Here is a 26,188-nt window from a genome sequence, read left to right on the forward strand (position 1 = left end):
TTTTTTTCTCTCGAAAACCCCCAAAGAGGTGGTGGGCTCGCGCCACCGGCCGTTCTAGACCGAGTGTGATTGCATTTGGCAGGTGGCGGCCGCTAAGCAACCTGAGCCTGGGTCGGCACCCGAATGGGAGAGCAGCCCGCACTCGCACGTCCGGGGTCATGCATTTTTCCTAATTTCGCTTCCGATTTTTTTTTTCTCGAAAACCCCCAAAGAGGTGGTGGGCTCGCGCCACCAACCGTTATAGACCGAGCGTGATTGCATTTGGCAGGTGGCGGCCGCTAAGCAAAAAGAGCCTGTGTCGGGACCCAAATGGGAGAGCAGCCCGCACTCGCACGTCCGGGGTCATGCATTTTGCCAAATTTCGCTTCCGATTTTTTTTTTCTCGAAAAAGCCCAAAAAGGTGGTGGGCTCGCGCCACCGGCCGTTCTAGACCGAGCGTGATTGCAGTTGGTGGCAGCTAAGCAACCTGAGCCTGGGTCGGGACCCGAATGGGAGTGCAGCCTGCGCTCTCAGGTCCGGGGTCATGCGTTTTGCCCAATTTCGCTTCCGATTTTTTTTTTCTCGAAAACCCTCAAAGAGGTGGTGGGCTCACGCCATCGGCCGTTCTAGAGCGAGCGTGATTGCATTTGGCAGGTGGCGGCCGCTAAGCAACATGAGCATGGGTCGGGACCCGAATGGGAGAGCACCCTGCGCTCACAGGTCCAGGGTCATGCGTTTTGCCCTATTTCGCTTCCGATTTTTTTTTTCTCGAAAACCCCCAAAGAGGTGGTGGGCATGCGCCAACGGCTGTTCTAGACCGAGCGTGATTGCATTTGGCAGGTGGTGGCCGCTAAGCAACCTGAGCTAGGGTCGGGACCCGAATGGGAGTGCAGGTCCGGGGTCATGCGTTTTGCCCAATTTCGCTTCCGATTTTTTTTTTCTCGAAAACCCCCAAAGAGGTGGTGGGCTCACGCCATAGGCCGTTATAGACCGAGCGTGATTGCATTTGGCAGGTGGTGGCCGCTAAGCAACCTGAGCCTTGGTCGGGACCCGAATGGGAGTGCAGCCTGCGCTCTCAGGTCCGGGGTCATGCGTTTTGCCCAATTTCGCTTCCGATTTTTTTTTTCTCAAAAACCCCCAAAGAGGTGGTGGGCTTGCTCCAACGGTCGTTCTAGACCGAGCGTGATTGTATTTGGCAGGTGGCGGCCGCTAAGCAACATGAGCCTGGGTCGGGACCCGAATTGGATAGCTCCCTGCGCTCGCAGGTCCGGTGTTATGCGTTTTGCCCTATTTCGCTTCCGATTTTTTTTTTCTCGAAAACCCCCAAAGAGGTGGTGGGCTCGCGCGACCGGCCGTTCTAGACCGAGCGTGATTGCATTTGGCAGGTGGCGACCGCTAAGCAACCTGATCCTGGGTTGGGAACTGAATGGGAGAGCAACCCGCGCTCGCAGGTCCGGGGTCATGCGTTGTGCCCATTTTCGCTTCCGATTTTTTTTTCTCGAAAACCCCCAAAGAGGTGGTGGGCTCGCGCCACCGGCTGTTCTAGACCGAGCGTGATTGCATTTGGCAGGTGGCGGCCGCTAAGTAACCTGAGCCTGGGTCGGAACCCGAATAGGTCCCGACCCAGGCTCAGGTTGAGGTAGGAGAGGAGAGGTAGGAGAGGAGGAGTCCTGGCACGCCTTCGGAGGAGAGGGTTCAGAACAGCTCTTCCTTCACTCCACTTGGCTAATGTCCATTCCTTATCTAATAAAATGGAGGAACTGAACTTACTTTGTAACATGAGATCTGATATGGCCAATTCAGCTGCTCTTTATTTTACTGAGACCTGGTTGAATGACACCATCCCTGATTGTAGTCTGGATCTACCTGGTTTTGTTATCTACAGAGCTGACCGTGATTGTGTAGCTTCAGGTAAACAAAGGGGGGGTGGGGTATGTCTCTACATCAACACTAGCTGGTGCTGTGATGTTAACATACTGGGAAAAGGTTGCTCTCCAGATCTAGAGTACCTTGCACTCAATTGTAGACCATTTTACGCTCCAAGAGAGTTTTCATCTATGGTTCTGGTTGCAGTATATATTCCCCCTCAAGCATCTGTTAAAGCTGCTATTGGTGAATTAGCTTGCAAAATATCAGAATGGGAGAAAGGATCTCCTGAAGCATTTGTGATCGTAATGGGGGACTTTAACAAAGGAAAACTCAACCTGGATCTCCCCAAATTTACTCAACATATAAACTGCTTCACGAGAGAGAACAATACGCTTGATCACTGCTATACTGTCTTAAAAGGGGCCTACAGGGCAGTGAGGAGAGCAGCAGTGGGCTTTTCAGATCATTGTCTAATTCATTTAATTCCAGCCTACAGGCAAAGGTTGAAAACATCCAAACCTACAGTTTATACAAAGAAGACATGGTCTGAGGAGGCAAAATTGCAACTGCAAGCATGCTTTGAATGCACGGACTGGGAGGTATTCCAGGAAACATGCTCGGGTCTGGATGAATGGGTTGATGCAGTGTCCTCATATATCCGTTTTTGTGAAGACACGTTTATTCCATCCAAATTTGTCCACTTTCGGGGAAACAACAAGCCGTGGTTTACAAATAAAGTCAGGTTGATCCGTAAGAGAAAAGAGGAGGCTTATAAAGCAGGCGATATTACTGAATTCAAGAAACTTAGGAACTCGCTATCTAAAGAGATCAAGTTAGCCAAACACGAGTATGCAAAGATTCTGGAGGAAAGGTTCTCATCAAAAGATACTAGATCTGCATGGAGAGGATTAAGAGAGGTCACCAATTATAAAAGCCACCCCACTATAGTGAACCCCAGCAGAAGTCTGGCAGCAGAGTTAAATGAATTCTACTGCAGATTTGAGGCAAGCTCTACACCCAGTGGCTATTCATCTCTAAGCTCCTCAGTCTGTTCATATAAAGATCATTCATTGTGCAACACCCAAGTAGTGATCTCCGAGGCAGAGGTGATACGCATCCTGAAGGGACTTAAGGTCAAAAAGGCACCTGGCCCTGAAGGTGTATCTCCAATGTGTCTGAAAGTATGTGCTACCCAGCTTGCCCCTATACTGACAAATATATACAATGTGTCACTGAAAGAGTGCGTTGTACCTCAGTGTTGGAAAAATTCCACAATTATCCCTGTCCCCAAGAAAGTGGGATCCTCTGAGTTGAACGACTATAGACCAGTAGCACTCACATCTGTAGCTATGAAAGTCTTCGAAAGAATTATGATGTCCCACCTGATAAAATTCACGCAGAAGCTATGGGACCCGCTTCAGTTTGCCTATAAGGAGAATCGTTCGGCAAACGACACTGTCAATCTGGCACTGAAGTACATTTTGGATCATACAGATGAACGGCACTCATATGTCCGGATTCTTTTCATGGACTTTAGCTCAGCGTTCAATACCATTGATCCGAATTTACTTCATAAGAAAATGGTAGCTCTTGGAGTCCCTCTCAACTTATGCTTGTGGATTTATAACTTCCTGACAGCCAGGATACAGAGTGTAAAAGTTGGACCATTCACTTCGGACACCTTGGTCACAAACATCGGGGCACCTCAGGGGTGTGTTTTGTCCCCGTTACTGTTTTCTCTCTATACGAATGATTGCATCTCTTCAGCAGACTCAGTAAAAATCTTGAAATTTGCCGATGATATGACACTGATTGGTCTCATCAGGGGAAATGCTGAAGACTTGTATCGGAGTGAGGTGGAAAGAATATGTGACTGGTGTAAAGCCAATAATCTTGTACTCAACACTAAAAAAACTGCTGAGATGGTTGTGGATTTTAGGAAAGATCAACATGAGATACTTCCAATCTACATCCATGACGAAGTGGTTCTTAGGGTCACTGAGACCAAATTCCTTGGTGTTATCATCTCTCATGATCTTAAATGGGGGAAAAACGTGGATGCTGTTATAAGAAAAGCACAACAGAGGATGTTCTTCCTGCGTCAGCTGAAAAGATATGGTTTGTCTAAGAATCTGCTGATCTTATTCTTTAATGCTGTCATCAGATCTGTGATTTGTTGCTCTCTGATAGTCTGGTATGGGGGAGCCACTGCGCATGACAAACTCCGCTTACAGAGGACTTTCAGAACAGCAGAGAGAATTATAGGCTCCCCCCTGCCTAAAATCCAGGATCTTTATGATAAGAGTATTCGATCCCACGCATTGAAAATTTCATCCGATCCCTCTCACCCGGGACACTCCTCATTCCAACTACTCCCTTGAGGACGTCGCTTCAGAGTCCCCAAATGCAGTACCAACCGCCATATGAACAGCTTCTATCCACTCTCTGTTCAACAATTAAATCGTCATGTGTAGACTATATACTGTATCTGTCTTGTTAGATGTTACTTGTTGTATCTGTTGTTATATATTATGTTGCCTCTTTGCCACAAAGAATTCCTTGTATATATGTAATATGTACTTGGCGATAATAAATTTGATTGATTGATTGAATGGGAGAGCAGCCCGCGCTCGCACGTCCAACATCATGCGTTTTGCCCAATTTCGCTTCCGATTTTTTTTTTCTCGAAAACCCCCAAAGAGGTGGTGGGCTCGCGCCACCGGCCGTTCTAGACCGAGCGTGATTGCATTTGTCAGGTGGCGGCCGCTAAGCAACCTGAGCCTGGGGCAGGACCCGAATGGGAGTGCAGCCCGCGCTCGCAGGTCCGGGGTCATGCGTTTTGCCCAATTTCGCTTCCGATTTTTTTTCTCTCGAAAATCCCCAAAGAGGTGGTGGGCTCGCGCCACCGGCCGTTCTAGACCGAGCGTGATTGCATTTGGCAGGTGGCGGCCGCTAAGCAACCTGAGCCTGGGTCGGACCCGAATGGGAGAGCAGCCCAGGTCCGCGGTCATGCGCTTGGCCCAATTTCGCTTCCAATTTTTTTTTCTCGAAAACCCCCAAAGAGGTGGTGGGCTCGCGCCACCGGCCATTCTACATCGAGCGTGATTGCATTTGGTAGGTGGTGGCCGCTAAGCAATCTGAACCTGGGTCGGGACCCGAATGGGAGAGCAGCCCGCGCTCGCAGGTCCGGGGTCATGCGTTTTGCCCAATTTCGCTTCCGATTTTTTTTTTCTCGAAAACCCCCAAAGAGGTGGTGGGCTTGTGCGACCGGCCGTGCTAGACCAAGCGTGATTGCATTTGGCAGGTGGCGGCCGCTAAGCAACCTGAGCCTTGGTCTGGACCCCAATGGTAGAGCACCCCGCGCTCGCAGGTCCGGGGACATGCATTTTGCCAAATTTCGCTTCCGATTTTTTTTCTCTCGAAAAAGCCCAAAGAGGTGGAGGGCTCGCGCCACCGACCGTTCTAGACCGAGCGTGATTGCATTTGGCAGGTGGCGGCCGCTAAGCAACCTGATCCTTGGTCGGGACCCCAATGGGAGAGCAGCCCGCGCTCGCAGGTCCGGGGTCATGCATTTTGCCCAATTTCGCTTCCGATTTTTTTTCTCGAAAACCCCCAAAGAAGTGGTGGGCTCGCGCCACCGGCAGTTCTAGACCGAGCGTGATTGCAATTGGCAGGTGGCGGCCGCTAAGCAACCTGAGCCTGGGTCGGGACCCGAATGGGAGAGCAGCCCGCACTCGCACTTCTGGGGTCATGCGTTTTGCCCAATTTCGCTTCCGATTTTGTTTTCTCGAAAACCCCCAAAGAGGTCGTGGGCTCGCGCCACCGGCCGTTCTAGACTGAGCGTGATTGCATTTGGCAGGTGGCGGCCGCCAAGCAACCTGAGGCCTGGGTCGGCACCCGAATGGGAGAGCAGCCCGCGCTCGCAGGTCCGGGGTCATGCGTTTTGCCAAATTTCGCTTCCGATTTTTTTTCTCTCGAAAAAGCACAAAGAGGTGGTGGGCTCGCGCCACCGGCCGTTCTAGACCGAGTGTGATTGTATTTGGCAGGTGGCGGCCACTAAGCAACCTGAGCCTGGGTCGGGACCCGAATGGAAGAGCAACCCGCGCTCGCAGGTCCGGGGTCATGCGTTTTTCCCAATTTCGCTTCCGATTTTTTTTTTCTCGAAAACCCCCAAAGAGGTGGTGGGCTCGCGCCACCGGCCGTTCTAGTCCGAGCGTGATTGCATTTGGCAGGTGGCGGCTGCTAAGCAACCAGAGCCTGCGTCGGGACCCAAATGGGAGAGCAGCCCGCACTCGCACGTCCGGGGTCATGCGTTTTGCCCAATTTTGCTTCCGATTTTTTTTTTTCTCAAAAACCCCCAAAGAGGTGGGGGGCTTACTCCAACGGTGGTTCTAGACCGAGCGTGATTCTATTTGGCAGGTGGCGGCCGCTAAACAATATGAGCCTGGGTCGGGACCCGAATGGGAGAGCAGCCTGTGCTCGCAGGTACGGGGTCATGCGTTTTGCCCAATTTCGCTTCCGATTTTTTTTTTCTCGAAAACCCCCAAAGAGGTGGTGGGCTCGCGCCAACGGCCGTTCTAGACCGAGCGTGATTGCATTTGGCAGGTGGCGGCCGCTAAGCAACCTGAGCCTGGGTCGGGACCCGAAAGGGAGAGCAGCCCGCGCTCGCAGGTCCGGGGTCATGCGTTGTGCTCACTTTCGCTTCTGATTTTTTTTCTCTCGAAAACTCCCAAAGATGTGGTGGGCTCGCGCCACCGGCCATTCTAGACCGAGCGTGATTGCATTTGGCAAGTGGCGGCCGTTAAGCAACCTGATCCTGGGTCGGGACCCGAATGGGAGAGCAGCCCGCGCTTGCACGACCGGGGTCATGCGTTTTGACCAATTTCGCTTCCGATTTCTTTTTTCTCGAAAACCCCCAAAGAGGTGGTGGGCTCGCTCCACCGGCCGTTCAAGACCGAGCGTGATTGCATTTGGCAAGTGGCGGCCACCAAGAAACCTGAGCTTGGGTCTGGACCCGAATGGGAGAGCAGCCCGCGCTCGCACGACCGGGGTCATTCTTTTTGACCAATTTCGCTTCCGATTTCTTTTTTCTCGAAAACCTCCAAAGAGGTGGTGGGCTCGCTCCACCGGCCGTTCTAGACCGAGCGTGATTGAATTTGGCAGGTGGCAGCCGCTAAGCAACCTGAGCCTGGGTCAGGACCCGAATGGGAGAGCATCCTGCGCTCTCAGGTCCGGGGTCATGCGTTTTGCCAAATTTCGCATCCGATTTTTTTTTTCTCGAAAAAGCCCAAAGAGGTGGTGGGCTCGCGACACCGGCCATTCTAGACCGAGCGTGATTGCATTTGGCAGGTGGCGGCCGCTAAGCAACCTGATCCTGGGTCGGGACCCGAATGATAGAGCCGCCTGCGCTCGCAGGTCCGGGGTCATGCGTTTTGCCCAATTTCGCTTCCGATTTTTTTTCTCTCGAAAACCCCCAAAGAGGTGGTGGGCTCGCTCCACCGGCCGTTCTAGACCGAGCGTGATTGCATTTGGCAGGTGGCGGCCGCTTAGCAACCTGAGCCTGGGTCGGGACTCCAATGGGAGTGCAGCCCGCGCTCGCAGGTCCGGGGTCATGCGTTTTGCACAATTTCGCTTCCGATTTTTTTTTCTTGAAAACACCCAAAGAGGTGATGGGCACTCGCCACCGGCCGTTCTAGACCGAGCGTGATTGCAATTGGCAGGTGGCGGCCGCTAAGCAACCTGAGCTTGGGTCGGGACCCGAATGGGAGAGCAGCCCGCGCTCGCAGGTTCGGGGTCATGCATTTTGCCCAATTTCGCTTCCGATTTTTTTTTTTCTCGAAAACCCCCATAGAAGTGGTGGGCTCGCGCCATCAGCAGTCCTAGACCGAGCGTGATTGCAATTGGCAGGTGGCGGCCGCTAAGCAATCTGAACCTGGGTCGGGACCCGAATGGGAGAGCAGCCCGCACTCGCACGTCTGGGGTCATGCGTTTTGCCCAATTTCGCTTCCGATTTTTTTTTATCGAAAACCCCCAAAGAGGTGGTGGGCTCGCGCCACTGGCTGTTCTAGACCGAGCGTGAATGCATTTGGCAGGTGGTGGCCGCCAAGCAACCTGAGCCTGGGTCGGCATCCGAATGGGAGAGCAGCCCGTGCTCGCAGGTCTGGGGTCATGCGTTTTGCCAAATTTCGCTTCCGATTGTTTTTCTCTCGAAAAAGCACAAAGAGGTGGTGGGCTCGCGCCACCGGCCGTTCTAGACCGAGCGTGATTGCATTTGGCAGGTGGCGGCCGCTAAGCAACCTAAGCCTGGTTCGGGACCCGAATGGGAGAGCAGCCCGCGCTCGCAGGTCCGTGGTAATGCGTTTTGCCAAGTTTCGCTTCCGATTTTTTTTCTCTCGAAAACCCCCAAAGAGGTGGTGGGCTCGCGCCACCGGCCGTTCTAGACCGAGCGTGATTGCATTTGGCAGGTGGCGGCCGCTAAGCAACCAGAGCCTGTGTCGGCACCCGAATGGGAGAGCAGCCCGCGCTCGCAGGTCCGGGGTCATGCGTTTTGCCCTATTTCGATTCCGATTTTTTTTTTCTCGAAAACCCCCAAAGAGGTGGTGGGGTCACGCCACCTGCCGTTCTAGACCGAGCGTGATTGCATTTGGCGGGTGGCAGCCGCTAAGCAACCTGAGCCTGGGTCAGGACCCGAATGGGAGAGCAACCTGCGCTCTCAGGTCCGGGGTCATGCATTTTGCCAAATTTCGCTTCCGATTTTTTTTTTCTCGAAAAAGCCCAAAGAGGTGGTGGGCTCGCGACACCGGCCATTCTAGACCGAGCGTGATTGCATTTGGCAGGTGGCGGCCGCTAAGCAACCTGAGCCTGGGTCGTGACCCGAATGGGAGAGCAGCCTGCGCTCGCAGGTCCGGGGTCATGCGTTTTGCCCAATTTCGCTTCCGATTTTTTTTCTCTCGAAAACCCCCAAAGAGGTGGTGGGCGCGCGCCATCAGGAGTTCTAGACCGAGCGTGATTGCAATTGGCAGGTGGCGGCCGCTAAGGAATCTGAGCCTGGGTCGGGACCCGAATGGGAGAGCAGCCCGCACTCGCACGTCTGGTCATGCGTTTTGCCCAATTTCGCTTCCGATTTTTTTTAATCGAAAACCCCCAAAGAGGTGGTGGGCTCGCGCCACTGGCCGTTCTAGACCGAGCGTGAATGCATTTGGCAGGTGGTGGCCGCCAAGCAACCAGAGCCTGGGTCGGCACCCGAATAGGAGAGCAGCCCGTGCTCGCAGGTCCGGGGTCATGCGTTTTGCCAAGTTTCGCTTCCGATTTTTTTTCTCGAAAACCCCCAAAGAAGTGGTGGGCTCGCGCCACCGGCAGTTCTAGACCGAGCGTGATTGCAATTAGCAGGTGGTGGTGGCCGCTAAGCAACCTGAGCCTGGGTCAGGACCCGAATGGGAGAGCAGCCCGCACTCGCTCGTCTGGGGTCATGCGTTTTGCCCAATTTCGTTTCTGATTTTTTTTTCTCGAAAACCCCCAAAGAGGTCGTGGGCTCGCGCCACCGGCAGTTCTAGACCGAGCGTGATTGCAATTGGCCGGTGGTGGCCGCCAAGCAACCTGAGCATGGGTCAGCACCCGAATGGGAGAGCAGCCCGCGCTCGCAGGTCCGGGGTCATGCGTTTTGCACAATTTCGCTTCCGATTTTTTTTTTCTTGAAAACACCCAAAGAGGTGGTGGGCTCGCGCCACCGGCCGTTCTAGACCGAGCGTGATTGCAATTGGCAGGTGGCGGCCGCTAAGCAGCCTGAGCCTGGTTCGGGACCCGAATGGTAGAGCAGCCCGCGCTCGCAGGTACGGGGTCAAGCATTTTGCCCAATTTCGCTTCTGATTTTTTTTTTCTCGAAAACCCACAAAGAAGTGGTGGGCTCGCGCCACCGGCATTTCTAGACTGAGCGTGATTGCAATTGGCTGGTGGCGGCTGCTAAGCAACCTGAGCCTGGGTCGGGACCCGAATGGGAGAGCAGCCCGCACTCTCACTTCTGGGGTCATGTGTTTTGCCCAATTTCGCTTCCGATTTTTTTTTCTCAAAAACCCCAAAAGAGGTCGTGGGCTCGCGCCACCGGCCGTTCTAGACCGAGAGTGATTGCATTTGGCAGGTGGTGGCCGCCAAGCAACCTGAGCCTGGGTCGGCACCCGAATGGGAGAGCAGCCCGCGCTCGCAGGTCCGGGGTCATGCATTTTGACCAATTTCGCTTCCCATTTTTTTTTTCTCGAAAACCCCCAAAGAGGTGGTGGGCTTACTCCACTGGCAGTTCTAGACCGAGCGTGATTGCATTTGGCAAGTGGCGGCCACTAAGCAACCTGAGCCTTGGTCGGGACCCGAATGGGAGAGCAGCCCGCGCTCGCAGGTCCGGGATCCTGCGTTTTGCCCAATTTCGCTTCCGATTTTTTTTTTCTCGAAAACCCCCAAAGAGGTGTTGTGCTCACGCCACCGGCTGTTCTATACCGAGCGTGATTGCATTTGGTAGGTGGCGGCCGCTAAGCAACCTGAGCCTGGGTTGGGACCCGAATGGGAGAGCAACCCGTGCTCGCACTTCCAACATCATGCATTTTGCCCAATTTCGCTTCCGATTTTTTTTTTCTCAAAAACCCCCAAAGAGGTGGTGGGCTCACGCCACCTGCCGTTCTATACCGAACATGATTGCATTTGGCAGGTGGCGTCCGCTATGCAACCTGAGCCTCGGTCGGGACCCGAATGGGAGAGCAGCCCGTGCTCGCAGGTCCGGGGTCATGCGTTTTGCCCAATTTCGCTTCCGATTTTTTTTTCTCGAAAACCCCCAAAGAGGAGGTGGGCTCGCGCCACCGGCCGTTCCAGACCGAGAGTGATTGCATTTGGCAGGTGGTGGCCGCCAAGCAACCTGAGCCTGGGTCGGCACCCGAATGGGAGAGCATCCCGCGCTCGCAGGTCCGGGGTCATGCGTTTTGACCAATTTCGCTTCCCATTTTTTTTTTCTCGAAAACCCCCAAAGAGGTGGTGGGCTCACTCCACCGGCAGTTCTAGACCGAGCGTGATTGCATTTGGCAAGTGGCGGCCACTAAGCAACCTGAGCCTTGGTCGGGACCCGAATGGGAGGGCAGCCCGCGCTCGCAGGTCCGGGATCCTGCGTTTTGCCCAATTTCGCTTCCGATTTTTTTTTTCTCGAAAACCCCCAAAGAGGTGTTGGGCTCACGCCACCGGCTGTTCTAGACCGAGCGTGATTGCATTTGGTAGGTGGCGGCCGCTAAGCAACCTGAGCCTGGGTTGGGACCCGAATGGGAGAGCAACCCGTGCTCGCACTTCCAACATCATGCATTTTGCCCAATTTCGCTTCCGATTTTTTTTTTCTCAAAAACCCCCAAAGAGGTGGTGGGCTCACGCCACCTGCCGTTCTATACCGAACATGATTGCATTTGGCAGGTGGCGTCCGCTATGCAACCTGAGCCTCGGTCGGGACCCGAATGGGAGAGCAGCCCGTGCTCGCAGGTCCGGGGTCATGCGTTTTGCCCAATTTCGCTTCCGATTTTTTTTTCTCGAAAACCCCCAAAGAGGAGGTGGGCTCGCGCCACCGGCCGTTCCAGACCGAGAGTGATTGCATTTGGCAGGTGGTGGCCGCCAAGCAACCTGAGCCTGGGTCGGCACCCGAATGGGAGAGCATCCCGCGCTCGCAGGTCCGGGGTCATGCGTTTTGACCAATTTCGCTTCCCATTTTTTTTTTCTCGAAAACCCCCAAAGAGGTGGTGGGCTCACTCCACCGGCAGTTCTAGACCGAGCGTGATTGCATTTGGCAAGTGGCGGCCACTAAGCAACCTGAGCCTTGGTCGGGACCCGAATGGGAGGGCAGCCCGCGCTCGCAGGTCCGGGATCCTGCGTTTTGCCCAATTTCGCTTCCGATTTTTTTTTTCTCGAAAACCCCCAAAGAGGTGTTGGGCTCACGCCACCGGCTGTTCTAGACCGAGCGTGATTGCATTTGGTAGGTGGCGGCCGCTAAGCAACCTGAGCCTGGGTTGGGACCCGAATGGGAGAGCAATCCGTGCTCGCACTTCCAACATCATGCACTTTGCCCAATTTCGCTTCCGATTTTTTTTTTTCTCAAAAACCCCCAAGGAGGTGGTGGGCTCACGCCACCTGCCGTTCTATACCGAACATGATTGCATTTGGCAGGTGGCGGCCGCTATGCAACCTGAGCCTCGGTCGAGACCCGAATGGGAGAGCAGCCCGTGCTCGCAGGTCCGGGGTCATGCGTTTTGCCAAGTTTCGCTTCCGATTTTTTTTCTCTCGAAAACCCCCAAAGAGGTGGTGGGCTCGCGCCACCGGCCGTTCTAGACCAAGCGTGATTGCACTTGGCAGGAGGCGGCCGCTAAGCAACCAGAGCATGGGTCGGCACCCGAATGGGAGAGCAGCCCGCGCTCGCAGGTCCGGGGTCATGCGTTTTGCCCAATTTCGATTCCGATTTTTTTTTTCTCGAAAACCCCCAAAGAGGTGGTGGGCTCACGCCACCTGCCGTTCTAGACCGAGCGTGATTGCATTTGGCAGGTGGCGGCGGCTAAGCAACCTGAACCTGGGCCTGACCCGAATGGGAGAGCAGCCCGCACTCGCAGGTCCGGGGTCATGCGCTGGGCCCAATTTTGCTTCCAATTTTTTTTTCTCGAAAACCCCCAAAGAGGCAGTGGGCTCGCTCCACCGGCCGTTCTAGACCGAGCGTGATTGCATTTGGCAAGTGGCGGCCACTAAGCAACCTGAGCCTTGGTCGGGACCCGAATGGGAGAGCAGCCCGCGCTCGCAGGTCCGGAGTCCTGCGTTTTGCCCAATTTCGCTTCCGATTTTTTTTCTCTCGAAAACCCCCAAAGAGGCAGTGGGCTCGCGCCACCGGCCATTCTAGACCGAGCATGATTGCATTTGGCAGGTGGCGGCCGCTAAGCAACCTGAATCTGGGTTGGGACACGAATGGGAGAGCAGCCCGCGCTCGCACGACCGGGGTCATGCGTTTTGACCAATTTCGCTTCCGATTTTTTTTTTCTCGAAAACCCCCAAAGAGGTGGTGGGCTCACTCCACCTGCCATTCTAGACCGAGCGTGATTGCATTTGGCAAGTGGCGGCCACTAAGCAATATGAGCCGTGGTCGGGACCCGAATGGGAGAGCAGCCCGAGCTCGCTGGTCCGGGGTCCTGCGTTTTGCCCAATTTCGCTTCCGATTTTTTTTTTCTCGAAAACCCCCAAAGAGGTGCTGGGCTCGCGCCACCGGCTGTTCTAGACTGAGCGTGATTGCATTTGGTAGGTGGCGGCCGCTAAGCAACCTGAGCCTGGGTCGGTACCCGAATGGGAGAGCAGCCCGCGCTCGCACGTCCAACATCATGCATTTTGCCCAATTTCGCTTCCGATTTTTTTTTTCTCGAAAACCCCCAAAGAGATGGTGGGCTCACGCCACCTGCCGTTCTAGACCGAGCATGATTGCATTTGGCAGGTGGCGGCCGCTAAGCAACCAGTGCCTGGGTCGGGACCCGAATGGGAGAGCAGCCCGCACTCGCACGTCAGGGGTCATGCGTTTTGCCCAATTTCGCTTCCGATTTTTTTTTTCTCGAAAATCCCCAAAGAGGTGGTGGGCTCGCGCCACCGGCCGTTCTAGATCGAGCGTGATTGCATTTGGCAGGTGGCGGCCGCTAAGCAATCTGAGCCTGGGTCGGGACCCGAATGGGAGAGCAGCCCGCGCTCGCAGGTTCGGGGTCATGCGTTTTGCCCAATTTCGCTTCCGACTTTTTTTTTCTCGAAAACCCCCAAAGAGGTGATGGTCTTGCGCGACCGGCCGTTCTACACCGAGCGTGATTGCATTTGGCTTGTAGCGGCCGCTAAGCAACCTGCGCCTGGGTCGGGACTCGAATGGGAGAGCAGCCCACGCTCTCAGTTCCGGGGTCATGCGTTTTGCCCAATTTCGCTTCCGACTTTTTTTTTTCTCGAAAACCCCCAAAGAGATGGTGGGCTCGCGCCACCGGCTGTTCTAGACCGAGCGTGATTGCATTTGGCAGGTGGCGGCCACCAAGCAACCTGAGCCTGGTTCGGGACCCGAATGGGAGAGCAACCCGTGCTCTCAGGTCCGGTGTCATGCGTTTTGCCCAATTTTGCTTACGATTTTTTTTTTTCTCGAAAACCCCCAAAGAGGTGCTGGGCTCTTGCCACCTGCCGATCTTGATCGAGCGTGATAGCATTTGGCAGGTGGTGGCCGCTAAGCAACCTAATCCTGGGTCGGGACTCGAATGGGAGAGCAACCCGCGCTCGCAGGTCCTGCGTCACGCATTTTGCCCAATTTCGCTTCTGATTTTTTTTTTCTCGAAAACCCCCAAAGAGGTGGTGGGCTCTTGCCACCGGCCCATCTAGACCGAGCGTGATTGCATTTGGCACGTGGCGGCCGCTAAGCAATCTGAACCTGGGTCGCGACCCGAATGGGAGAGCAAGCCGCGCTCGCAGGTCCGGGGTCATGCATTTTGTCTAATTTCGCTTCCGATTTTTTTTTTCTCGAAAACCCCCAAAGAGGTGGTCTGCTCGCGCAATCGGCTGTTATAGACAGAGCGTGCTTGCATTTGGCAGGTGGCGGCCGCTAAGCAATCTGAGCCTGGGTCGAGACCCGAATGGGAGAGCATCCCGCGCTCGCAGGTCCGGGGTCATGCGTTGTGCTCACTTTCGCTTCTGATTTTTTTTTTTCTCAAAAACCCCCAAAGAGCTGGGGGGCTTACTCCAACGGTGGTTCTAGACCTAGCGTGATTCTATTTGGCAGGTGGCGGCCGCTAAACAATATGATCCTGGGTCGGGACCCGAATGGGAGAGCAGCCTGTGCTCGCAGGTACGGGGTCATGCGTTTTGCCCAATTTCGCTTTCGATTTTTTTTTTCTCGAAAACCCCCAAAGAGGTGGTGGGCTCGCTCCAACGGCCGTTCTAGACCGAGCGTGATTGCATTTGGCAGGTGGCGGCCGCTAAGCAACCTGAGCCTGGGTCGGGACCCGAAAGGGAGAGCATCCCGCGCTCGCAGGTCCGGGGTCATGCGTTGTGCTCACTTTCGCTTCTGATTTTTTTTCTCTCGAAAACCCCCAAAGATGTGGTGGGCTCGCGCCACCGGCCATTCTAGACCGAGCGTGATTGCATTTGGCAAGTGGCGGCCGTTAAGCAACCTGATCCTGGGTCGGGACCCGAATGGGAGAGCAGCCCGCGCTTGCACGACCGGGGTCATGCGTTTTGACCAATTTCGCTTCCGATTTCTTTTTTCTCGAAAACCCCCAAAGAGGTGGTGGGCTCGCTCCACCGGCCGTTCAAGACCGAGCGTGATTGCATTTGGCAAGTGGCGGCCACCAAGAAACCTGAGCCTGGGTCTGGACCCGAATGGGAGAGCAGCCCGCGCTCGCACGACCGGGGTCATTCTTTTTGACCAATTTCGCTTCCGATTTCTTTTTTCTCGAAAACCCCCAAAGAGGTGGTGGGCTCGCTCCACCGGCCGTTCTAGACCGAGCGTGATTGAATTTGGCAGGTGGCAGCCGCTAAGCAACCTGAGCCTGGGTCAGGACCCGAATGGGAGAGCATCCTGCGCTCTCAGGTCCGGGGTCATGCGTTTTGCCAAATTTCGCATCCGATTTTTTTTTTCTCAAAAAAGCCCAAAGAGGTGGTGGGCTCGCGACACCGGCCGTTCTAGACCGAGCGTGATTGCATTTGGCAGGTGGCGGCCGCTAAGCAACCTGAGCCTGGGTCGGGACCCGAATGATAGAGCCGCCTGCGCTCGCAGGTCCGGGGTCATGCGTTTTGCCCAATTTCGCTTCCGATTTTTTTTCTCTCGAAAACCCCCAAAGAGGTGGTGGGCTCGCTCCACCGGCCGTTCTAGACCGAGCGTGATTGCATTTGGCAGGTGGCGGCCGCTTAGCAACCTGAGCCTGGGTCGGGACCCCAATGGGAGTGCAGCCCGCGCTCGCAGGTCCGGGGTCATGCGTTTTGCACAATTTCGCTTCCGATTTTTTTTTCTTGAAAACACCCAAAGAGGTGATGGGCACTCGCCACCGGCCGTTCTAGACCGAGCGTGATTGCAATTGGCAGGTGGCGGCCGCTAAGCAACCTGAGCTTGGGTCGGGACCCGAATGGGAGAGCAGCCCGCGCTCGCAGGTTCGGGGTCATGCATTTTGCCCAATTTCGCTTCCGATTTTTTTTTTTCTCGAAAACCCCCATAGAAGTGGTGGGCTCGCGCCATCAGCAGTCCTAGACCGAGCGTGATTGCAATTGGCAGGTGGCGGCCGCTAAGCAATCTGAACCTGGGTCGGGACCCGAATGGGAGAGCAGCCCGCACTCGCACGTCTGGGGTCATGCGTTTTGCCCAATTTCGCTTCCGATTTTTTTTTATCGATAACCCCCAAAGAGGTGGTGGGCTCGCGCCACTGGCCGTTCTAGACCGAGCGTGAATGCATTTGGCAGGTGGTGGCCGCCAAGCAACCTGAGCCTGGGTCGGCACCCGAATGGGAGAGCAGCCCGTGCTCGCAGGTCCGGGGTCATGCGTTTTGCCAAATTTCGCTTCCGATTGTTTTTCTCTCGAAAAAGCACAAAGAGGTGGTGGGCTCGCGCCACCGGCCGTTCTAGACCGAGCGTGATTGCATTTGGCAGGTGGCGGCCGCTAAGCAACCTAAGCCTGGTTTGGGACCCGAATGGGAGAGCAGCCCGCGCTCGCAGGTCCGTGGTCATGCGTTTTGCCAAGTTTCGCTTCCGATTTTTTTCTCTCGAAAACCCCCAAAGAGGTGGTGGGCTCGCGCCACCGGCCGTTCTAGACCGAGCGTGATTGCATTTGGCGGGTGGCAGCCGCTAAGCAACCTGAGCCTGGGTCAGGACCCGAATGGGAGAGCAACCTGCGCTCTCAGGTCCGGGGTCATGCATTTTGCCAAATTTCGCTTCCGATTTTTTTTTTCTCGAAAAAGCCCAAAGAGGTGGTGGGCTCGCGACACCGGCCGTTCTAGACCGAGCGTGATTGCATTTGGCAGGTGGCGGCCGCTAAGCAACCTGAGCCTGGGTCGGGACCCGAATGGGAGAGCAGCCTGCGCTCGCAGGTCCGGGGTCATGCGTTTTGCCCAATTTCGCTTCCGATTTTTTTTCTCTTGAAAACCCCCAAAGAGGTGGTGGGCTCGCGCCATCAGGAGTTCTAGACCGAGCGTGATTGCAATTGGCAGGTGGCGGCCGCTAAGGAATCTGAGCCTGGGTCGGGACCCGAATGGGAGAGCAGCCCGCACTCGCACGTCTGGTCATGCGTTTTGCCCAATTTCGCTTCCGATTTTTTTTAATCGAAAACCCCCAAAGAGGTGGTGGGCTCGCGCCACTGGCCGTTCTAGACCGAGCGTGAATGCATTTGGCAGGTGGTGGCCGCCAAGCAACCAGAGCCTGGGTCGGCACCCGAATAGGAGAGCAGCCCGTGCTCGCAGGTCCGGGGTCATGCGTTTTGCCAAGTTTCGCTTCCGATTTTTTTTCTCGAAAACCCCCAAAGAAGTGGTGGGCTCGCGCCACCGGCAGTTCTAGACCGAGCGTGATTGCAATTAGCAGGTGGTGGTGGCCGCTAAGCAACCTGAGCCTGGGTCAGGACCCGAATGGGAGAGCAGCCCGCACTCGCTCGTCTGGGGTCATGCGTTTTGCCCAATTTCGTTTCTGATTTTTTTTTCTCGAAAACCCCCAAAGAGGTCGTGGGCTCGCGCCACCGGCAGTTCTAGACCGAGCGTGATTGCAATTGGCCGGTGGTGGCCGCCAAGCAACCTGAGCCTGGGTCAGCACCCGAATGGGAGAGCAGCCCGCGCTCGCAGGTCCGGGGTCATGCGTTTTGCACAATTTCGCTTCCGATTTTTTTTTTCTTGAAAACACCCAAAGAGGTGGTGGGCTCGCGCCACCGGCCGTTCTAGACCGAGCGTGATTGCAATTGGCAGGTGGCGGCCGCTAAGCAGCCTGAGCCTGGGTCGGGACCCGAATGGTAGAGCAGCCCGCGCTCGCAGGTACGGGGTCATGCATTTTGCCCAATTTCGCTTCTGATTTTTTTTTTCTCGAAAACCCCCAAAGAAGTGGTGGGCTCGCGCCACCGGCAGTTCTAGACCGAGCGTGATTGCAATTGGCTGGTGGCGGCTGCTAAGCAACCTGAGCCTGGGTCGGGACCCGAATGGGAGAGCAGCCTGCACTCTCACTTCTGGGGTCATGTGTTTTGCCCAATTTCGCTTCCGATTTTTTTTTCTCAAAAACCCCAAAAGAGGTCGTGGGCTCGCGCCACCGGCCGTTCTAGACCGAGAGTGATTGCATTTGGCAGGTGGTGGCCGCCAAGCAACCTGAGCCTGGGTCGGCACCCGAATGGGAGAGCATCCCGCGCTCGCAGGTACGGGGTCATGCGTTTTGACCAATTTCGCTTCCCATTTTTTTTTTCTCGAAAACCCCCAAAGAGGTGGTGGGCTTACTCCACTGGCAGTTCTAGACCGAGCGTGATTGCATTTGGCAAGTGGCGGCCACTAAGCAACCTGAGCCTTGGTCGGGACCCGAATGGGAGAGCAGCCCGCGCTCGCAGGTCCGGGATCCTGCGTTTTGCCCAATTTCGCTTCCGATTTTTTTTTTCTCGAAAACCCCCAAAGAGGTGTTGGGCTCATGCCACCGGCTGTTCTATACCGAGCGTGATTGCATTTGGTAGGTGGCGGCCGCTAAGCAACCTGAGCCTCGGTTGGGACCCGAATGGGAGAGCAACCCGTGCTCGCACTTCCAACATCATGCATTTTGCCCAATTTCGCTTCCGATTTTTTTTTTCTCAAAAACCCCCAAAGAGGTGGTGGGCTCACGCCACCTGCCGTTCTATACCGAACATGATTGCATTTGGCAGGTGGCGGCCGCTATGCAACCTGAGCCTCGGTCGGGACCCGAATGGGAGAGCAGCCCGTGCTCGCAGGTCCGGGGTCATGCGTTTTGCCCAATTTCGCTTCCGATTTTTTTTTCTCGAAAACCCCCAAAGAGGAGGTGGGCTCGCGCCACCGGCCGTTCTAGACCGAGAGTGATTGCATTTGGCAGGTGGTGGCCGCCAAGCAACCTGAGCCTGGGTCGGCACCCGAATGGGAGAGCATCCCGCGCTCGCAGGTCCGGGGTCATGCGTTTTGACCAATTTCGCTTCCCATTTTTTTTTTCTCGAAAACCCCCAAAGAGGTGGTGGGCTCACTCCACTGGCAGTTCTAGACCGAGCGTGATTGCATTTGGCAAGTGGCGGCCACTAAGCAACCTGAGCCTTGGTCGGGACCCGAATGGGAGAGCAGCCCGCGCTCGCAGGTCCGGGATTCTGCGTTTTGCCCAATTTCGCTTCCGATTTTTTTTTTCTCGAAAACCCCCAAAGAGGTGTTGGGCTCACGCCACCGGCTGTTCTAGACCGAGCGTGATTGCATTTGGTAGGTGGCGGCCGCTAAGCAACCTGAGCCTGGGTTGGGACCCGAATGGGAGAGCAACCCGTGCTCGCACTTCCAACATCATGCATTTTGCCCAATTTCGCTTCCGATTTTTTTTTTCTCAAAAACCCCCAAAGAGGTGGTGGGCTCACGCCACCTGCCGTTCTATACCGAACATGATTGCATTTGGCAGGTGGCGGCCGCTATGCAACCTGAGCCTCGGTGGAGACCCGAATGGGAGAGCAGCCCGTGCTCGCAGGTCCGGGGTCATGCGTTTTGCCAAGTTTCGCTTCCGATTTTTTTTCTCTCGAAAACCCCCAAAGAGGTGGTGGGCTCGCGCCACCGGCCGTTCTAGACCGAGCGTGATTGCATTTGGCAGGAGGCGGCCGCTAAGCAACCAGAGCATGGGTCGGCACCCGAATGGGAGAGCAGCCCGCGCTCGCAGGTCCGGGGTCATGCGTTTTGCCCAATTTCGATTCCGATTTTTTTTTTCTCGAAAACCCCCAAAGAGGTGGTGGGCTCACGCCACCTGCCGTTCTAGACCGAGCGTGATTGCATTTGGCAGGTGGCGGCGGCTAAGCAACCTGAACCTGGGTCTGACGCGAATGGGAGAGCAGCCCGCGCTCGCAGGTCCGGGGTCATGCGCTGGGCCCAATTTTGCTTCCAATTTTTTTTTCTCGAAAACCCCCAAAGAGGCAGTGGGCTCGCTCCACCGGCCGTTCTAGACCGAGCGTGATTGCATTTGGCAAGTGGCGGCCACTAAGCAACCTGAGCCTTGGTCGGGACCCGAATGGGAGAGCAGCCCGCGCTCGCAGGTCCGGAGTCCTGCTTTTTGCCCAATTTCGCTTCCGATTTTTTTTCTCTCGAAAACCCCCAAAGAGGCAGTGGGCTCGCGCCACCGGCCATTCTAGACCGAGCATGATTGCATTTGGCAGGTGGCGGCCGCTAAGCAAGCTGAATCTGGGTTAGGACACGAATGGGAGAGCAGCCCGCGCTCGCACGACCGGGGTCATGCGTTTTGACCAATTTCGCTTCCGATTTTTTTTTTCTCGAAAACCCCCAAAGAGGTGGTGGGCTCACTCCACCTGCCATTCTTGACCGAGCATGATTGCATTTGGCAAGTGGCGGCCACTAAGCAATATGAGCCGTGGTCGGGACCCGAATGGGAGAGCACCCCGAGCTCGCTGGTCCGGGGTCCTGCGTTTTGCCCAATTTCGCTTCCGATTTTTTTTTTCTCGAAAACCCCCAAAGAGGTACTGGGCTCGCGCCACCGGCTGTTCTAGACTGAGCGTGATTGCATTTGGTAGGTGGCGGCCGCTAAGCAACCTGAGCCTGGGTCGGGACCCGAATGGGAGAGCAGCCCGCGCTCGCACGTCCAACATCATGCATTTTGCCCAATTTCGCTTCCGATTTTTTTTTTCTCGAAAACCCCCAAAGAGGTGGTGGGCTCACGCCACCTGCCGTTCTAGACCGAGCATGATTGCATTTGGCAGGTGGCGGCCGCTAAGCAACCAGTGCCTGGGTCGGGACCCGAATGGGAGAGCAGCCCGCACTCGCACGTCAGGGGTCATGCGTTTTGCCCAATTTCGCTTCCGATTTTTTTTTCTCGAAAATCCCCAAAGAGGTGGTGGGCTCGCGCCACCGGCCGTTCTAGATCGAGCGTGATTGCATTTGGCAGGTGGCGGCCGCTAAGCAATCTGAGCCTGGGTCGGGACCCGAATGGGAGAGCAGCCCGCGCTCGCAGGTTCGGGGTCATGCGTTTTGCCCAATTTCGCTTCCGACTTTTTTTTTCTCGAAAACCCCCAAAGAGGTGATGGTCTTGCGCGACCGGCCGTTCTACACCGAGCGTGATTGCATTTGGCTTGTAGCGGCCGCTAAGCAACCTGCGCCTGGGTCGGGACTCGAATGGGAGAGCAGCCCACGCTCTCAGTTCCGGTGTCATGCGTTTTGCCCAATTTCGCTTCCGACTTTTTTTTTTCTCGAAAACCCCCAAAGAGATGGTGGGCTCGCGCCACCGGCTGTTCTAGACCGAGCGTGATTGCATTTGGCAGGTGGCGGCCACCAAGCAACCTGAGCCTGGTTCGGGACCCGAATGGGAGAGCAACCCGTGCTCTCAGGTCCGGGGTCATGCGTTTTGCCCAATTTTGCTTACGATTTTTTTTTTTCTCGAAAACCCCCAAAGAGGTGGTGGGCTCGCGCCACCGGCCAATCTAGACCGAGCGTGATTGCATTTGGCAGGTGGCGGCCGCTAAGCAAACTGAGCCTGGGTTGGTATCCGAATGGGAGAGCAGCCCACGCTCGCAGGTCCGGGGTCATGCATTTTTCCCAATTTCGCTTCCGATTTTTTTTTTCTCGAAAACCCCCAAAGAGGTGGTGGGATCGCGCTGCCGGCCGTTCTAGACCGAGCGTGATTGCATTTGGCAGGTGGCGGCCGCTAAGCAACCAGAGCCTGGGTCGGGACCCAAATGGGAGAGCAGGCGGCACTCGCACGTCCGGGGTCATGCGTTTTTCCCAATTTCACTTCCGTTTTTTTTTTTCTCGAAAAAGCCCAAAAAGGTGGTTGGCTCGCGCCACCGGCCATTCTAGACCGAGCGTGATTGCATTTGGCAGGTGGCGACAGCTAAGCAACCTGAGCCTGGGTTGGGACCCGAATGGGAGTGCAGCCCGCGATCGCAGGTCCGGGGTCATGCGTTTTGCCCAGTTTCGCTTCCGATTTTTTTTTTCTCAAAAACCGCCAAAGAGGTGGTGGGCGCACGCCATCGGCCGTTCTAGACCGAGCGTGATTGCATTTGGCAGGTGGTGGCCGCTAAGCAACCTGATTCTGTGTCGGGACCCGAATGGGAGAGCAGCCTGTGCTCGCAGGTCATGCGTTTTGCCCAATTTCGCTTCCGATTTTTTTTTCTCAAAAACCCCCAAAGAGGTGTTGGGCTCGCGCCAAAGGCCGTTCTAGACCGAGCGTGATTGCAGTTGGCAGGTGGCGGCCGCTAAGCAACCTGAGCCTGGGTCGGGACCCGAATGGGAGAGCACCCCGCGCTCGCAGGTCCGGGGTCATGCGTTGTGCCCACTTTCACTTCCGATTTTTTTTCTCGAAAACCCCCAAAGAGGTGGTGGGCTCGCGCCACCGGCCGTTCTAGACCGTGCGTGATTGCATTTGGCAGGTGGCGGCCGCTAAGCAACCTGAGCCTGAGTCGGGACCCGAATGGGAGAGCAGCCCGCCCTCGCACGTCCAACATCATGCGTTTTGCCCAATTTCGCTTCCGATTTTTTTTTTCTCGAAAACCCCCAAAGAGGTGGTGGGCTTGCGCCACTGGCCGTTCTAGACCGAGCGTGATTGCATTTTACAGGTTGCAGCCGCTTAGCAATCTGAGCCTGGGTCGGGACCCGAATGGGAGAGCAGCCCGCGCTCGCAGGTCCGGGGTCATGCGTTTTGACCAATTTTGCTTCCGATTTTTTTTCTCTCGAAAACCTACAAAGAGGTGGTGGGCTCTTGCCACCGGCTGTTCTAGACCGAGCGTGATTGCATTTGGCAGGTGGCGGCCACTAAGCAACCTGAACCTGGGTCGGGACCCAAATGGGAGTGCATCCCACGCTCCGAGGTCATGTGTTTTGCCCAATTTCGCTTCTGATTTTTTTTTTCTCGAAAACCCCCAAAGAGGTGGTGGGCTCACGCCACCGGCCGTTCTAGACCGAGCGTGGTTGCATGTGGCAGGTGATGGCCGCTAAGCAACCTGAGCCTTGGTCTGGTCCCGAATGGCAGAGCAGCCCGCGCTCGCAGGTCGCAGGTCGCAGGTCGGGGGTCATGCGTTTTGCCCAATTTCGCTTCCGATTTTTTTTTTTCTTGAAAACCCCCAAAGAGGTGGTGGGCTCGCGCCACCGGCTATTCTAGACCGAGCGTGATTGCATTTGGCAGGTGGCGGCCGCCAAGCAAAATGAGCCTGGGTCGGGACCCGAATCGGAGAGCAGCCCGCGCTCGCAGGTCCGGGGTCATGAGTTTTGCCCAATATCGCTTCCGATTTTTTTTTTCTTGAAAACCCCCAAAGAGGTGGTGGGATCGCGCCAACGGCCATTCTAGACCGAGCGTGATTGCATTTGGCAGGTGGCTGCCGCTATGCAACCTGAGCCTGGGTCGGGACCCGAATGGGAGAGCAGCCCACGCTCGCAGGTCCGGGGTCATGTGCTTTGTCCAATTTCGCTTCCGATTTTTTTTTTCTCGAAAACCCCCAAAGAGGTGGTGGGCTCTTGCCACCGGCCGATCTAGACCGAGCGTGATAGCATTTGGCAGGTGGTGGCCGCTAAGCAACCTAATCCTGGGTCGCGACTCGAATGGGAGAGCAACCCGCGCTCGCAGGTCCGGGGTCACGCATTTTGCCCAATTTCGCTTCTGATTTTTTTTTTCTCGAAAACCCCCAAAGAGGTGGTGGGGTCTTGCCACCGGCCCATCTAGACCGAGCGTGATTGCATTTGGCAGGTGGCGGCCGCTAAGCAATCTGAATCTGGGTCGGGATCCGAATGGGAGAGCAACCCGCGCTCGCACGTCCGGGGTCATGCATTTTGCCCAATTTCGCTTCTGATTTTTTTTCTCTCGAAAACCCCCAAAAAGGTGGTGGGCTCGAGCCACCGGCCATTCTAGACTGAGCGTGTTTGCATTTGGCAGGTGGCAGCCGCCAAGCAACCTGAGCCTGGGTCAGGACCCGAATTGGAGAGCAGCCCGTGCTCGCAGGTCCGGGGTCATGCGATTTGCCCAATTTCACTTCCGATTTTTTTTCTCGAAAACCCCCAAGGAGGTGGTGGGCTCGCGCCACCGGCCGTTCTAGACCGAGCGTGATTGCATTTGGCAGGTGGCAGGCGCCAAACAACCTGAGCCTGGGTCTGGACCTGAATGGGAGAGCAGCCCGCGCTAGCAAGTCCGTGGTCATGCGTTTTGCCCAATTTCCCTTCCGATTTTTTTTTCTCGAAAACCCCCTAAGAGGTGGTGGGCTCGAGCCACCGGCCGTTCTAGACCGAGCGTGATTGCATTTTGCAGGTGGCGGCCGCTAAGCAACCTGAGCCTGGGTCGGGACCCAAATGGAAGAGCAGCCCACTCTCGCAGGTCCGGGGTCATGCGTTTTGTCCAATTTTGCTTCCGATTTTTTTTTTTCTCGAAAACCCACAAAGAGGTGCTGGGCTCTTGCCACCTGCCGATCTTGTTCGAGCGTGATAGCATTTGGCAGGTGGTGGCCGCTAAGCAACCTAATCCTGGGTCGAGACTCGAATGGGAGAGCAACCCGCGCTCGCAGGTCCTGGGTCACGCATTTTGCCCAATTTCGCTTCTGATTTTTTTTTTCTCGAAAACCCCCAAAGAGGTGGTGGGCTCTTGCCACCGGCCGATCTAGACCGAGCGTGATAGCATTTGGCAGGTGGTGGCCGCTAAGCAACCTAATCCTGGGTCGGGACTCGAATGGGAGAGCAACCCGCGCTCGCAGGTCCTGGGTCACGCATTTTGCCCAATTTCGCTTCTGATTTTTTTTTTCTCAAAAACCCCCAAAGAGGTGGTGGGGTCTTGCCACCGGCCCATCTAGACCGAGCGTGATTGCATTTGGCACGTGGCGGCCGCTAAGCAATCTGAACCTGGGTCGCGACCCGAATGGGAGAGCAAGCCGCGCTCGCAGGTCCGGGGTCATGCGTTTTGTCTAATTTCGCTTCCGATTTTTTTTTTCTCGAAAACCCCCAAAGAGGTGGTGGGCTCTTGCCATCGGCCGATCTAGACCGAGCGTGATTGCATTTGGCAGGTGGCAGGCGCCAAGCAACCTGAGCCTGGGTCTGGACCTGAATGGGAGAGCAGCCTGCGCTCGCAAGTCCGTGGTCATGCGTTTTGCCCAATTTCGCTTCCAATTTTTTTTTTCTCGAAAACCCCCAAAGACGTGGTTGGCTCGCGCCAACGGCCGTTCTAGACCGAGCGTGATTGCATTTTGCAGGTGGCGGCCGCTAAGCAACCTGAGCCTTGGTCGGGACCCGAATGGGAGCGCAGCCAGCGCTCGCAGGTCCAGGGTCATGCGTTTTGCCCAATTTCCCTTCCGATTTTTTTTTTCTCGAAAACCCCCAAAGAGGTGGTGGGCTCGCGCCACCGGCCGTTCTAGACCGAGCGTGATTGCATTTTGCAGGTGGCGGCCGCTAAGCAACCTGAGCCTTGGTCGGGACCCGAATGGGAGCGCAGCCAGCGCTCGCAGGTCCAGGGTCATGCGTTTTGCCCAATTTCCCTTCCGATTTTTTTTTTCTCGAAAACCCCCAAAGAGGTGGTGGGCTCGCGCCACCGGCCGCTGTAGACAGAGCGTCATTGCATTTGGCAGGTGGCGGCCGCTAAGCAACCTGAGCCTGGTTCGGGACCCGAATGGGAGAGCAGCCCGCGCTCGCAGGTCCGGGGTCATGCGTTTTGCCCAATTTCGCTTCAGATTTTTTATTTCTCGAAAACCCCCAAAGAGGTGGTGGGCTCGCGCCACCGGCCGTTCTAGACCGAGCGTGATTGCATTTGGCAAGTGGCAGGCGCCAAGCAACCTGAGCCTGGGGCTGGACCTGAATGGGAGAGCAGCCCGCGCTCGCAATTCCGTGGTCATGCGTTTTGCCCAATTTCGCTTCCAATTTTTTTTTTCTCGAAAACCCCCAAAGAGGTGGTGGGCTCGCGCCAACGGCCGTTCTAGACCGAGCATGATTGCATTTTGCAGGTGGCAGCCGCTAAGCAACCTGAGCCTTGGTCGCGACCCGAATGGGAGCGCAGCCAGCGCTCGCAGGTCCAGGGTCATGCGTTTTGCCCAATTTCCCTTCCGATTTTTTTTTTCTCGAAAACCCAAAAGAGGTGGTGGGCTCGCGCCACCGGCCGTTCTAGACCGAGCGTGATTGCATTTTGCAGGTGGCGGCCGCTAAGCAACCTGAACCTGGGTCGGGAC

The sequence above is a fragment of the Dendrobates tinctorius genome, unplaced genomic scaffold, assembly GCF_039654945.1.
Source record: "Dendrobates tinctorius isolate UK_male_01 unplaced genomic scaffold, ASM3965494v1 ptg000111l, whole genome shotgun sequence".
Classification (NCBI taxonomy): Eukaryota; Metazoa; Chordata; class Amphibia; order Anura; family Dendrobatidae; genus Dendrobates; species Dendrobates tinctorius.